We start from the raw sequence: 16,400 nt of genomic DNA on the forward strand, positions 1-16,400 counted from the left end.
TCATAAGTATATTCATGAAAAGGGAAATATGTTGCGTGGTATTTTTTTTTTTTTTTTGCTTGAGATCATTTCAAGTAAATGGAGCTGCAAAATGAAATGTTGAGAGTGAAAATTATTATATCCATTATATCTTTATGTGTAGCCCACTTCTTGGAAATTTATTCATCTGTTATGCTTCATAAACCATCATTTGAAAATCATCTTACATGAAAATTTCTAACCTGGCATTATTATGTGTTATACTGTGTTTCTTGTTTTCTTGGCAAAATTTGTCACCACCTCACCCCTTTTTTTTCACCCCTAGGAAAGTAAATGGTTAAAAAAAAAAATCACAGTTCTAAAGGCTGGTTGATTCCACTGGAAAGAACAGACGCATCAACCCGTTGCCTTTACCTGTTGCTGTCAAGTTGATTCCAACTCACAGTGACTTTCAGGGCAGAGCAGAACCACCCCATAGAGTTTCCAAGGCCGTAATCTTTGTGAAAACAGACTGCCACATCTTTCTCCTGTGGAGTGCCTGGTGAGTTTGAATCTCCAATCTTTCAGTTGGCAGCTGAGCACTTATCCACTGTGCCACCAGGGCTCCTTGATACTTTTCAAAGGGGGCTGTATTTCTGTTCTCCCCAGATAGACAGATAAGCTGGTATTCAATACTTCTCCTCCATTCATTTTCAAGGGGGCAATAAAAACTCTGAAATCTTGGTATTTATTTACATTTTTCTAAAGTGCAGAACAGCTTCCAAAGAGGAATGGCTGTGCTGTAGTGGCACACCATGTTTTTCTCTAAGGGTGATTGTTTTCTGAAGTGGTGCTTTCTGGAGCCCGAATTTCAGATAGAGTGGGCAAAAACATCTTTGTCTTGGAGGCAGGAGATGGGGGTTCTAAAACCATTCAGAGTTATAGGCTAGTTCTTTAAGTGCAGTTAGCCCAAACCCTACAATGAGAAAACGAGACCAAGAGACAAGGCTTGATGACGATGAGGCTAACAAATGGTTGATGGCAGGACCAGGTCTATATCGAAGACTTCCCTTCCTTTTTCAAGAATCTGTAAATTAGTATTCCCGAGTCTGACTACCAAAATTGCTTTTATATTTTGCCTTTATTATATACAGTAGAATGATATTTCGAATGCCTAGGTATTTGCAATTCAAATATTCATAATTTTATGCTGCTTAATTAGTTCTTGGGGTTATACATGATATGATTTTGGAGAGATGTTTTACTTACCAAATCTTAACATTCACCAATCCTCCTCTCAGCGATTTCCTTCTGAGAGAGCTATATTTGCACAGAAAACAAAAATCAAATGGAAAACTAACCCAGCTCCCTCTAGGGAAGTATCTGATACCCTAACAATCCAGGTGGCTAGGACTGTACAGGTAGATCTTTCCTGTTTTGCTTATTGCATGGAGAAAGGACATACCAATGAAGTAGTATCCAAGTACACATTGATACATGGAGTAAACAAGAAAAGAGATTTCTTTGCATTCAGGGCAAAAAAACTTTCCAAGCTTCTTGAAGATCATGAAGCAGGACCTGAATGAGGAAAGTTTCCTACTACTAAAACGCGATACAGTGATACAAGTTCTGGCCAGGCAGAGAGCAGATCTTCCCCCCACGAGGAAGGACTATTGAGGAGGATGGAAGGAGGGTGTGGAAGTGTAGGCAAATGGTCCTTCTGCTATGGGAAGACCTTCCCTCCCAAATCATTGTCAGAAAATGAGAGTTAATATAAACCACAAATACTATTTTTTACAATAAAGGAGTAGGTCATCATTATTTTTAAAAATGTATTTCTATGCTATGATTATTTGGCCAGTTTGACCTAATAATAGCATGGGCTCTGGTGCCAGAGTGCCTGGATTGGAATCAACAGCTCCCATGTGGTGACCTTGGGCAAGGCCCTTAATCCACCATCATCACCATCATCATCATCATCCCTCACAGGGTTATTGTGAGATATGAATGAGTAAATAAATTAGTTAATACTTTCACAAAGTACTAGTGCGAATGGCTGATACACAGCAGTCACCATATGTTTGCTATTATTATTACACACATAATCATTTCGATCACTTTTATTACTCCTGCCAGTTGCTTCAGCAAATACAGTTTGTGACAAACTGCAAAGTCTAGACAATAGAAGTGGTTGATCAACCTACTGGTCCTAACCCAAACAAAAGCTGATATTTTCAAGAAGGAATGTAGTAAAGTTTTTAAGAAATTAACTTGTAAACTCTAGTAGGTTAAAAGGCTACAAAGTAATTTTATATTAGTGACCATAGAAATTCTAACTTTACATTTTAACTTTATAGACTTTTCTATCCAATGTTGGAGTTACACCGGACCTTATGAATCATTTATTCCAATGTTCTTACTTGGCTAATAAGATAACTGAGGTACAGACAGGCAGATTTATGATTTTAAATATACAAATAAAATGTCTTATTATGGATTGAATTGTGTCCCCCCAAAATGTATGACAACTTGGCTAGTCCATGATTCCAGTATTGTATTATTGCCTACCATTTTGTCATCTAAAGTGATTTTCCTATATGTTGTAATTCCTACCTCTATGATGTTAATGAGGTGGGATTATCGGCAGTTACATTAATGAGGCAGGACTCAATCTACAACTTTAGGTTGTGTCTTAAGCCAATCTCTTTTGAGATATAAAAGAGAGAAGTAAGAAAAGAGACATGGGGACCTCATACCACTAAGAAAGCAGTACCGAGAGCAGACCACATCTGTTGGATCCAGGGTTCCCGCACAGAGAACTCCTAAACCAAGGGAAGATTGATGAAAAGGACCTTCCTCCAGAGCTGACAGAGACAGAAAGTCTTCCCCTGGAGCTGGTGCCCCAATTCAGACTTCTAGCCTACTGGACTGTGATAGAATAAACTTCTCTTTGTTAAAGCCATCCACTTGTGGTATTTCTATTATAGCAGCACTAGATAACTAAGACACATCCTAAGTAGATATTTTCCCTCCTGACACTTTGAGGAGAAAGCTCTGTTTGCAGTCACTGTTCCCACCTATTTTCTGTGTTTCTATCCTGGATGATGGAAAGGAGGTAGTCATGAAAGATGTCATCAAAGAGATGTGACTTGAAAGTGCTTTGTAAGATGGTAAAGACTTTATGGATGAAGGAGGGCAGGCACTTCCATGGTGCAACAGTTCATATAATGATCCAGATGCAGGACTATACAAGTCTACCTGTGGAGCAGAAACTAGACCAATGTGTTCCTATAAGAAGGGCAGAAGAAGATATGAGATCTATGATTAAAGGTAGGTTGGGGCAAGTTTTAAATGACCTTGATCTTGAGTGCTTTCCTTGAACTACCTCCATAGAGCAATGGGAAGTCTCTGGAAGTTTTTGAGAGTGGAAACATTTCAGAACAGCAAGATACAGTTTCATAGGGCTGCCATAACAAAGTACTACAAAATTTTACCCTCTTGCCATTCTGGAGGTTAGGAGTTTGAAATTAGAGTATTGGCCATGTGTAATCCTCCTGTGGGTTTTGAAGAAGAATCTGTTCCATACTTCTCTCCTAGTTTCTGGTAATGGCTGGAGTTCCTTTGTGTTACTTGCCTTGTAGACCACTCCAATCTCTGCCTCTGTCTTCACTTGGCTGTCTTCCCTCTGTCTCTTTTACTCTTTTACAAAGACACCATTTGTATTGAATTAGGACTTACCTTATTCCAGTCTGACCTCATGTTACCTTAACTGATACCATCTTCAAAGATCCTATTTCCAAGCAAGTTAATCTTCATGGGTACCAGAGGTTAGGACTTCAACATACATTTTGGGGGACCCAATTCAATCCATAACAAGCAATGTCTAGGAAGATTAACACTGACAATGTACAGAATGACTCAGGCCAAGGAACCCCTTGCCTTAAAGTTGGTGCCTGAGGTGAACATCTTTCTTGCCTGTCCAGCACCCCTTCTCCACTTCTTCTGATACCAGAAATGCTCTTTCTGATAGGGAACACTTTTCAGGTGGCCAGGATGAAATGATCTTTCACCATAGTACCACCCTCACAGGAATGCGCCGGCCACACATGTCTGGGCAGGGTGACCCCACCTCTGACCAGAGCTTTTAGTTTAGGAATGAGCATTTGTCCTAAGGCAGGCCAATTAGAGTCTTCCCTGTTGCTGTACTCACAGAACATTAAAGGAACTCTCTTTCAGTTGGAATTGCTAAGCAGTGATTATGATTAGGGACCATGACAGCCATTTTGCACAGTACAGGAGACTTAATCCAAGCCCTTACCCAGAAAAAAAACCCAGCGCCGTCGAGTTGATTCTGACTCACAGAGACCCTATAGCATAATCCAAGCCCTTACAAGTAGTAAATTCTAAGCTTTAGTAGCAAACACAGGTGAACCTCCACCTAAGAAAATGGGAGGAATTTGTTTTTGTTTTTCTTAATCAGTCCCTGTTAAACCAAACCTTTTTTAAAAGGCTGCCATACAACGTAGTCTGGGGCTAATTTAGGGCGATGAGAGAGTAGGGATGGAATCTGATAGGACAGTTGTGCAACATGATTAACATAATTAATACTGAATTGCACATGTAAAAAGGTTTAAATGGCAAATGTTTTCTTTTATATACAGTAAAGAAAAAAAAAATTGCCATCAAGTCAATTCTGATTCTTAGCGACCCTATAGGATAGAGTAGAATGGTCCCATAAGGTTTTGAAGGAGTGCCTGGTGGATTTGAACTGCTTACCTTTTGGTTGGCAGCAGTAGCTCTTAGCTACCAGGGTTTCCTTTATATATATATGTATGTATGTATGTGTGTGTGTGTATATATATGTATACACACACATATATGTGTGTGTATATATATATACATGTATGTGTGTATATATATATACTTACTACAATTGAAAAGAAAAATCAGTGTGGAAAGAGGATGAGAGCAGAAGGAGGAAAGGCGAAGAGGAAAAAGTGAGAAATCAGAGTGAGAGAAAATGAAGGAACTGGGACTTCACTTTTGAACTTTGACATAGGTTTGGAAACCAGAAGAAAACTGCACTGGAAACTGAAAACATTGGCACAGTATGGAACAAAGTCAACACACTCAAGATGGCAAACCCCTCCATAGTCCAAGCCAACTCACAAGGAAAGCAGAATGTAAGCTTTTGGGGAATTCTCAGAAATTTTAGGGACTTTCCATAAGCCATGGGAAAGGGGTCCAGGCCAGCGTCTTCTAGATGTTAAGGGGCATTCTGACTTTGAATAGATTGGAATGTGTCGATCTTCAGCAGAAAGACACTGGCCTCAGAATGAGAAGGCATGGGTCCACCATGAGTTGTTTATGGGTCAACTGTGAACTTTCTGACTCGATTTCCTACTATACAAAAGGGTGGGCTTCAACTGGAGGAACTAAAATAACCCTTTTAGTTTTAAAACACCACTATCCATGACTGTAAACAGCTGTGGGATGTCTATATGGAACATAAAATAAAAGGGAGTCAGTGGAGATATACATTTCATTGGGGTGTGGCAGGAAGGACATTAATCAGTTTGGAAAGATCCAGGAATAACATGTATCTGAAAGTTTAGGTTGGTCAAAGATGCAGTAATTCTAAGAGGCCAGATAACAGCTACAAATTAATGTTGTTGCTGTTGTAAATTGCCATTGATTCAGCTCCAACTCGTGGTGACCTTATGTACAGGAGAATAAAACGGTGTCCAATCCTGCACCATCTTCATGATCCTTGGTATCTTTGAGTCCATTGTAGTTATTGTGTCAATCCATCTCCTTGAGGATTTCCCTCATTTTCGTTGAAAAAAAAAAAAAAATTTTTTTTTTTCACTTTATCAACCATGATGTCCTTTTCTAGAGATTGATCTTTTCTGATCATGTGACCAAAGCAAGGTGACATTTTACCATCCTGTCTTGTAAAGAGTATTCTGGTTGTATTTCTTCTAAGACTGATTTTGTTGTTCTTCTTGGCAGTCCATGGTATATTCAGTAGTCTACAACACCATCCAAGTTAATTGCTCTGTTGTATTTTTGTAAGTTGCCATTGAGTCAGCTCCAATTCATGGTGACCTTATGTGTAACAGAAAGAAACGTTGCTCAGTTCTATACCAAGCCAAGTTAATAACCTGTTTAATCAGTTGCTACATGCCAAGCACAGAGAAATATGCTTTGCATGTATTATTTTCATAACAATTTTCTAAAGTAGGTACCCATAGTATCCCTTTCCCAGGAAACTGAAGCAGAGAGATGAATCAACTTTCCAAGTTCACATCTGCTGAGGGCTAAAGCTAGGATTAGCATCCTGGTGATAAGACTCTAAGGCCTGTTTTTTTTTTAAACTACTGCATCATCTTGCCAATGGAGGAATTAGCAATGACAATTGTCAAGATGTCACTGAAATCATAAAACTTCACATTTGCACAGCTCCTACCAGCTTTCCACACACTCTCATGTTCTGGTTATTGTGTGTGTCTCATAACACCCCTGTATGCTTGGTAGCACAAGGACTACTGTCCTTCTTCTATAGTTGAAGAAACTATGGAATGTTCCTGGATTGCACAGATGAAAGGCCAAGACACAAACCCAGACTTTCTGATAACAAAGTGGTATCCTTCCAGGGCAAACGCCAATATGCTAGATAAATGTGAGTCATTGGTGGATCAGTGGTAGAATTCTTACCTTTCATGTCAGAGACTTGGGTTCAATTCCTAGCCAAAGCACATCATGTGCAGTCACCAGCTGTCTGTCAGTGTGGGTTTGAGTGATACTGAAGAGGTGTCAGTGGAGCTTCCAGGCTAAGAAGAACTAGGGAGAAAGGCCTGGAGATGTGCTTCCAAAAGTCAGCCAACGAAAACCCTGTGGATTGCAACGGTCTGATCTCATTGTGCGTAGAGTCACCATAAGTGGGGTGCTGACTCCATGACAGCTGACAACAACAAGATAAATGCAGCAAAGTCTTTCAGATGAGCCTTGAGGAATTCAAGATTCTGATACTCTGAGTTCCCAAAGCTGGGAGTGCTGAGAATGATCTATCTGTTCTGAGGCTGCATTACCAATATTATACCCTTTACACCACAAAAACTCTTATCAACTCTGGAATAATTCCTGTGGCATCAAACTGCTAAATAGAAACCAACAGCCCCTTCATAATCTCCCACCAGCATCACTCTCCTTCTCAAATTGGGGATCCAGATCTCTTCCTTGAGTCCTTGAGGCCAGACCAGTGCACTGGCAGTGGCTGATGGAAGAAGATTCTGCGGGAGTATGTAAGGGGTGACTCAGACACTCGTGAGCTTGCTAGTGCCAGGGCGTCTACACACAGGCTCATGCTTACACACAGGGACATCCTGGCTGGTCCCCAGGATCTCCCCCTACCTCCACAGCGTCCCCACAGTGTACGTGTTTCTCCACCAATTTCTAACCAGGGCTTTCTACCGAAGTTGAATCAGCTGTTGTAATGAGTCCAAAATACCAGTCAGCTTTCAGCTCAAGGGCTGCTCTCTGGCTTTGTCTGGTGTAAGTGATGTCTCCTTCACAGCCACGCTAATTTTAGCCTTAGTTATCAGCTCCAGTTTGTATATATTCAGCCTCAGTGACGTCAGCCCTGGCAGACTGAGCAACTTGGCATGAACTGGGGTTTCAAAGAAGGAATTCCTGTAGCTAAGGATCTACCTGAAAATGTCCTGGGACTAAAGACAAAGTATGCTTCTCTCAGTCCTTGAATATGTCTCAGAAAATAAAGCCACCTACCCTGTCCCAGAGCCTGTCCAAACATGCAGGTCACTGACACCTAGAGAATTTTTATTTTAACCACAAATGAAAAAGTAAAAAATTTCCCAAATCATAGAAGGAACTCAATTGTCAAACCTAATTACTTTATTAAACATCAGGTACATTTCAACAAACAAGGCTATGATTCAGACTCACCTTGATGGTATTTTAGAACTTCTAGGAAAATGCTGCAAATATAACCAGGCAGGGGAAAAAAAAATCCAAACCCAGAGAAGCAAAAACTAGACTGGTGTTAGAATTCTTCTCAGCTCCTAAAATTATAGAATAGGTTGGAGAAAAGCCACAGAGTTTTGTAAGAGGTTTAAACTCTCCATTAAAACACAAGCGCAGTTGGCAAAAGTTGTGTGATAGTTACATTCACGACAACAACAGCAAAAGAGTAGCTGCTGAGGTTACTTATGTACAACCAAACACCTTATGGAATTTGGTTTCTCGGTTTAGAGGTTTAGGGTCACGGTTTCGTGGGACGTCCCAGTTAATTGGTCTAATATCATGTTTAGTGCTTCTGTTCCGTCTCCGAGTTCATTGTGTAGAGCCTGGGATTTTAAAAGCTTGAAAGTGGCTATCCAAAGTACAACAATTTGTCCCTATTAGCCTGGAGCAATAGAGGAAGGAGAGTCAGGAATAGGAGAAAGAAGTGGAATGTGTGGCTAATTCCTTCCATGAACAACTGCCTCCTTTTCTGGGAGACCAGAAGAACTGGATGGTGCCCAGCTACCATCACTGAAGTAGAGAACAATCCTGATTGAAAGGAGAAAAATGCATAACAGAATTTCCTATTCTCATGGAATTCAGATTTTCTGGAGCTATGGAGGCTGGATGAACCCCTGAAACTGTTGTCTAGGGATAGTCTTTAAACCTTATCCCCAAAATATTCATGCAATCTTCTTAAAACCAAACAATAGTTTAGCTTAACTCATAAAGAATATCTGCCTTGAGCTTTGTACTCCTTTAAGAACTATCTATATGGGATCAAACTGACCATAGCAATTAAAAAGATTAGATAAAAACCTTAGGGGGCAGTGAGTTTATGTTAAAGAGAGGGGAGAATTTTGGAAAAAGGATGAGAATGTTTGTACAACTTGAAGAATGTAATTAATGTCACTAAATTGTACATGTAGAAATTGTTGAATTGATGTATGTTCTGCTGTGTATATTCTCAACAACAAAGAAAAAACCTAAAATAAATTACAAAAATAATGCAAGCACAGCAGGGAATAAAAGGAACTGTTATGTTGTTAGGTGCTGACAAGTGCGTTCTGAATCATAGTGACTCTATGTACAACGAATGAAACACTGCCCGGTCCTGTGCCATCCTCACAATCATTGCTATGTTGGAGCCCATTGTTGAAATCACAGTGTCAATCCATCTCTTGAGGGTCTTCCTCTTTTTTGCTGACTCGATATTTTACCAAGTGTGATGTCCTGGTCCTTCCTAGTAACATGCCAAAGTACATGAGACAAAGTCTCGCCATCTTTGCTTCTAAGGAGCATTCTGGCTGTATTTCTTCCAAGACAGAAATGGTTTTTCTTCTGGCCCACTCACTGCTGTCAAGTTGATACTAACTCATGGTGACCTCATAAGGTTTCCAAGTCTGTAAATCTTTACGGAAGCAGGCTTCCACATCTCACGTGGAGCAGCTGGTGGTTTCGAACTGCCAAACTTTTGGTTAGCAGTTGAGGTCTTTAACCACTGTACCACCAGAGCAGTCCACGGTATATTCAGCATTCTTTGCCAACACCATAATTCAGATGCAACAATTCTTCTTCAGTCTTCCTTATTCTTTGTCCAGCTTTTACATGCATATGAGGTGACTGAAAATGCTATGGCATATCTTAGTCCTCAATGTGACATCTTTGCTTTTTAACACTTTAAAGAGTTTTTTTGCAGCAGATTTGCCCAATGCAATACATCATTGGATTTCTTCACTGCTGCTTCCATAAGCATTGATTGTGGAGCCAAAGAAAGTGAAACCCTTGACGACTTCAATATTTTCTCCGCTTATCACGATGTTGCTTATTGGGCCAGTTGTAAGGATTTTTATTTTCTCTATGTTGAGGTGTAATCCATACTGAAGGCTGTGGTCTTTGATCTTCATCAGTAAGTGCTTCAAGTCCTCTTCCCTTTCAGCAGCCTCTTGCTTTAGTCCAGCCTCTCAAATTAATTCCTCGGTATACAGATTGAATAAGTATGGTAAAAGGATACAACCCTGATGCACACCTTTCCTGATTTTAAACCATGCAATATTCCCTTGTTCTGTTCAAGTGACTGCCTCTTGATCTATGTACAGGTTCCTTATGGGCACAATTGAGTGTTCTGGAATTCCCATTCTTTGAAATATTATCCATAGTTTGTTATGATCCACATAATCTAATGCCTTTGCATAACCAATAAAACACAGGTAAACATCTTTCTGGTGTTCTCTGCTTTTAGCCAAGAACCATCTGATATCAGCAATGATATCCCTTGTTCCACGTCCTCTTCTGAATCCAACTTGAATTTCTGGCAGTGCCCTGTCTACGTGCTGCTGCAGCAGCTTTTGAATTCTCTTCAGCAAAATATTAATGATATCTGCATTCTGTTGGATCAATTTTCTTTGGAATGGGCACAAATACGGATTTCTTCTAGTTGGTTGGCCAGGTAGCCGTCTTTCAAATTTATCATTTATTTATTTACTTTTGATTGGTTATTATAAGATTGAAGACAAAATGAACTGTATATAAATATTCATACATTTGTTTCTCACATGGATAGTAGGGTTAGCAATTCTGAAACCGCTTTTAATGTAAGCTAGTGTTTAGTTCAGTGGTGCAATTCTTGCCTTCAATGCAGGGGACCTGTGTTCAATTTCTGGCCAATGCACCTTTTGTGCAGCCACCATTGTAGATTAGGGGAGTCAGGTTTCTCACTGTCAGAGAAAGAAGTTACAAACAAGCAAATAGACAAGGCTAGAGTGAATCCTTCTTTACTGGATAAAAGTTGGAGCTGCCAGTATGAATTTATTTATTTTTTTAGTACATATACAGATAGGTAGATATAGAAATATATATATGCTTGTATACGTGGGTTAGTATATACACAGATACTTCCTTGCTGTGTATGCTGAGAGCTTCCTAAAGTGACACACCATAGCAACGAGCACATCTACCACCCAGATCTTGGTTTCTAAATACCATTCTCCAATAAAAGAAACCAAGGGTCTCTAGAGAAATGGCTGATTCCAAGGCTGGATCAGGAAAAACACAAGAAGAGACTAGAAAGTCTTGTAGTGCCAGAATGTAATGAAGTGCTGGGGAAAAAAAAAAGATGGGGGCATGACAGAGGACACTGGGATCAACCTGAAACAGCCCAGTGGCCAAAGCTGGAACAACTTTTGCAAAAAAAACAATGATAGTGTTGGATTCTAATCCAAAGAATAAATTAGTCATAAGTCCATACTGATATAAATAAGTTACTGAATAAATAAATAATTGGAGGAGAGAGGAGAAATATTCTTCACAGAAAAATTCCAATTAATAAATGTCAAAGGAATAAGAAAATTAAAAAATGATGATTAGAACAACAAAGTAATAATCTGTAGGGAAGATTCAATGATGAATGCTAACATTAGTGGGTGAAAGTTGAAGGATATTTTAAACAGGATATTTGCATAGCTTCAAAGATCTCTCCATAATATTTATTAACTACTGTGCTGGATTTAACACTTGTCCATAAATCCTTTGGTACTTCTTCCTTCAGGATGTAGAGCCTAATTCCCCTTCCTTTGAGTTTGGACTGAGCTTAGTGGCGGCTTTTAGTGAATAGCATATGGAAATGAAAAAAATTGCAATGTCATAGTGGGGAAACCTGGAAGACATCAGCTGAAGCAAGTGATCAAGGTTACTACCACCAAAGATAAGTCATGTTGATGTGATGAGAAGGTACTTCTCTAATATTAAAAAAAAAAAAAAAATCCATAGCCAAGTGTAATCATGAGAAAAAATGAGACAAACCTAAATTGAGGGGTATTCTACAAAACACCTTAATAGTACTCTTTAAAAGTGTCAGAGTCATGAAAGACAAGCAAAGATTAAGAAACTGTCACCAATTGGAGGAGAGCAAAGAGACATGATGACTATGATGTAATGTCCTGGATTGGACCCAGGAACAGAAAAAGGACATTAGCAGAAAAATTGGTGAAATTCAAATAAAGTCTGTAGTTTAATTAGTAATAGTGTACCAATGCTATTTTTTTAAACTTTGATAAATGTACCACGATTATGTGAGTTAGTATGAGGGGAAGCTAGATCAAGAATATAGAGGAACTCTTTGCACTCTTTTTGAATTCTTCTATAAATCTAAAATTATTTCAAAACAAACAAAAAATTAAATCACAAGCGCACATAAATGGATTTAAAGAGTTCCAACTATGTAATAAATGTAAGGAATATACCCAAAACAATGTATCTAATCCACAAATATGAGTTAGCACTTATTAAGTAAATTTGAGGAAAAAAATAAAAAGGATAACAACATTAGCATTATACAACATAAAATTCAGGGGGAATTGCAGTAAATGGAAAAATAAGTTATTTAAATTGGGTAGTAACGTCAATAAAGATATGATTGGCATGAAACTATGCATCAAGGGAAATAATTACAAAATTTACAAAGTAAAAACTATTGTAAGTGTAGGCAACATAACAGAAATATAAGTGTTTATGATCTTAACACACCACTTTTGGCCAAGTAGACGCAACATGCATAATTGGATAGCAAAAGAAATAAGGTTGATTTACTACACATGTTAAACTTTTTACCAACAGGGAATATATATTCTTTACAAAGCCCCAGGGTGAATTTGGAAAATTGATTATTGTGATGGTTAAGGTTGTGTGTCAATTTCGCTGGGTCAAGATTCTCAGTTATTTGGCAGTTACCAGTTGTAAGGGAAGTTTCCTTGGGTGTGGCCTACATCCAATATATACATGGACTTTCTGGCAAAGCTCACTCACTTGCTCTGGATCCTGCATCCTGCTCATCATCACTTGACCTCCAGTCCTTGGAACTTGAGCCAGTGGCCTGCCGTATTGCCTGCAAATCTTGGGGTTCATCAGCCTCTGCAGGCTGTGAGCCAACAGCCTGCCATCTTATCTGCTAAACTTGGATTCATCAGCCTTCACAGTCCATGAGCCAGTGATCTGACGTTTGACTTGCTGATCTTGAGTTCATCAGCCCCTGCAGCTAAGTGAGTCAGGAGAAACCTCCAGCCTGATGCCTGACCCATGGACTTGGGACTTGGCCAGCCTCTACAACAGTGTGAGCCATTTTCTTAGACAAATTTCTCTCTCTCTTTCTCTCTATGTACACTCCTCACTGATTTTGCTTCTCCAGAGAACCAGCCTAAGACATTTCATACCAAGAATGGTTCTAGTGATATACAGAAACAAAATCTATGTTGGTTCTCAAGTCTGACTGGTCTTAAAGGCACTGATGACTCTGCCTCCAGAAGTAGAGGGCGCTGCTAAAGCATGGCTTGAGATGGCAATATTAATAAGCAAATTAATAGATCAGGTATTGGTGAGAAGTGGGGCCCTGGGTGATCAGATGTTTGACACTTTCCTACAAATTTGTCAGAATGAGAAATATAGGGAAGCTGGTTGTTTGGTCCTACTTTCACTAGACAAAGAGGTGATAGAAAGAGATGAGCTCGGGGTTTCGGAATAACAGCTCAAGTGTCACATGAAAGACCTCAAAGCTGCCACTTATGTCTTAAAAGAAAGCCTCATTTCTTGTGGTGACAGAGCTAAAATTGCTGAAAACCAAACTCAGTCTTATCATAAGACTGGCTGAATTACAGCATCGACTTAATTTCCAACCTTGCAATGGTGTCTGAAGTTAAATCAAGGGCATTGATGGGGGAGAATTGGGATTCTAAAGCTTGGAATTGGGACATATGAGCAGATAACTAGGACGCTGATGACATAAAGCCCCTAAATTCCGTTGAATCACTCCTGCCAGCAGAACTAGTACTCTTACTCTCATGTGAACAGATTACTCCATCTTTGTTTGCTAAGCCACCCTCCCCAGTAAAACCATTATCCCCTCCACAGCATCTGGTGAGATTAACCCAAACGTACATGAAGAACCTTTTCTGAGATATAGCCTGGGGCACTGGCTGAGTCATCGCCTGGCGTGGTATCTGAATCATTTTCTGGAGCATCACCTGGGACAGATGCCTTACAAGACATTGCTTAATGTTCCCAAGAATCGCCCTCACCACTCATTTTTGTTTCTAGACCTATAACTAGACTTAAGTCCCAGGGAGCACCAAAAGGTGAAATACAAAGTGTAGCCCAGGAAGAAAAACACTGCACTCCAAAAGAAATGCTTGACTTTCTAATATGTACAAACAGAAACCTGGGAAGTATGTGTGGGACTGGCTATTCAGGCTATGGGACATATGCAAGGAACATAAAGTTGGATAAGTCTGAGTTTGTTGATATAGGACCACTAAGCACAGATTCTTCATTCAATGTTCCAGCTCAAGAGGTTAGGAAAGCATATAATAGTTTATTCAGTTGATTCACTGAAGCACGGATTGCACAGTGGCCTACACCAAATCCGGCTGAAGTACCAGACCTGCCTTGGTATACTGCAGAAGGTAGCCAAAGGTTTAGGGAAATTGGCATGTTAGAGAGGATTTATCAGGCTGAACTCACAGACCCACACAAGGAGTGCCCAGAGGACACACCTTTTTACCACAACAGTGAGAAACAAATTTGTGATGAAGCCCCAGCATCCTTGGAGACTGCTGTGATTGGTATTTTATGTAAGTCAGTGTGACAGTGGGAACTGCCCTAACTAAAATAAGACACTTAACTACAATGAGGTTGATTGAACCCCATGGTGGTAGGGATCAAGTGGCAGCACTCAATTGACAAAGAAAAGGTGAGTATAGTTACCATAATGGACAGTAGAGTCAAAGCAATAATCAGAATAACTTACTTGTATGGATTTATGGTGTTGGCTAATTAGTCATGGTGTCCCTAGGAGTAAAATAGATGGGAAATCTACTAAATATTTACTTGATCTGTACAAGCAGAATTCTAGGTCAGGTGAATGGCAGTCTAAATCGCATTACCAGAATGAAAAGTCATAGCCCCATAATCAATTCCCAGACTTAAGAGAGTTTAAAGACCCACAACCCCTTGAATAAAGGGGAGGCCAGTTCCTCTTGAGGAAGGACCCCCCTATACTGTCAAATATTTATACTGTTAATCTCCCTCCCAACTTTCCTCAAAGGGATCTATGGCCATTTATGAGTGAATGTTCACTGGGGAAAAGGAAATAATTAGATTTGGGGAATTATTGGATACTGGCTCTGAATTGACACTAATTTCAGGAGAACCAAAATGTCACTGTGGCCCCCCAGTCAGAGTGGGGGCATATGGGAGTCAAGTTATTAACGAATCCTAAGCTCAGGCTTGTCTCACAGTGGGTCCGGTGGGTTGCCAACCCATCCTGTAGTGATTTCCCCTGTTCCAGAATGCATAGATGGAATAGACATACCCAGAAACTGGCAGAGCCCCCACTTTGGGTCCCTGACAAGGACTGTAAGGGCTATAATGGTAGGAAAAAACAAGTGGAAGACATTATAACTGTTCCTACGTAGGAAAATAGTAAAACAAAGCAATGCCTCATTCCTGGAGGGATTGCAGAGATTACTGCCACCACCAAGGACTTGAAATGACTCAGCCCCTTTCCGGGACCTCTTTGAAGGACAGTGGTGAAGGGAAATCTGCCCAATGGACAGAACTTTGAGCAAAGCACCTGGTCATTCACTTTGCCCGGAAGGAGAAATGGCCAGAGGTGTGATTGTGTACTGATTCATGGGCTGTGTCCAACGGTTTGGGTGGATAGTCAGGGACTTGGAAGGTACATGACTGGAAAATTGGAGAAAAGTAAGTATGGGGAAGAGATATGTGAATGGATACCTCTGAATGAGCCTAGGAAGTGAAGATATTTGTGTCTCATGTGAATGTTCACCAAAGTGTGACCTCAGCAGAGGAGGATTCTAACAAGCAACGGGTTAAGATGACACGTTCTGTGGAAACCAGTCATCCTCTTTCCTCAGCCACTTCCTTCATTGCCCATTAGGCTCATGAATAAGGTGGCCGTGGTGGCAGGGATGGAGGTTATTTATGCATGGGCTGAGCAACACGGACTTGCACTCATCAAGGCTGACTTGGCTACAGCCACTGTTGAGTGCACAGTCTGCCAGCAGCAGAGACCAACACTGAGTCTCTGATATGCCTTCATTCCTCCATGTGATCAACAGGCAAATCGGTGGCAGCGTTGATTATATTGGACCACTTCCATAATGGAGTGCAGTATTTCATACTTACTGGGATAAACGCTTATCGTGGATACAGATTTGCCTTCCCTGCACTCAATGCTTCTGACAAAACTGCCATTCGTAGACTCACAGAACGCTTTATCCACTGTCATGGTATCCCAAACAGCATTGCCTCAAATCAAGGGACTCACTTCACAGAAGATGAAGCATGACAACGGGCCTATTCTCGTGGAATTTATTGGTCTTACCATGTTCCTCATCATCCTGAAGCAG

At 40.2% G+C, this 16,400-nt stretch overlaps 1 long non-coding RNA gene across 1 annotated transcript in view; it reads left to right on the top strand.

The window, feature by feature from the left end:
- Positions 1–340: 340 nt before the first annotated feature.
- Positions 341–16,400, top strand: part of LOC126063288 (uncharacterized) — a 153,191-nt gene continuing 137,131 nt past the window's right edge. Inside the window, exon 1 of the long non-coding RNA XR_007514256.1 lies at positions 341–520. This is a non-coding gene — a long non-coding RNA (uncharacterized LOC126063288). The remainder of the gene's footprint in view (positions 521–16,400) is intronic.

Source organism: Elephas maximus, chromosome 19 (assembly GCF_024166365.1).
Source record: "Elephas maximus indicus isolate mEleMax1 chromosome 19, mEleMax1 primary haplotype, whole genome shotgun sequence".
NCBI classification, from domain to species: domain Eukaryota; kingdom Metazoa; phylum Chordata; class Mammalia; order Proboscidea; family Elephantidae; genus Elephas; species Elephas maximus.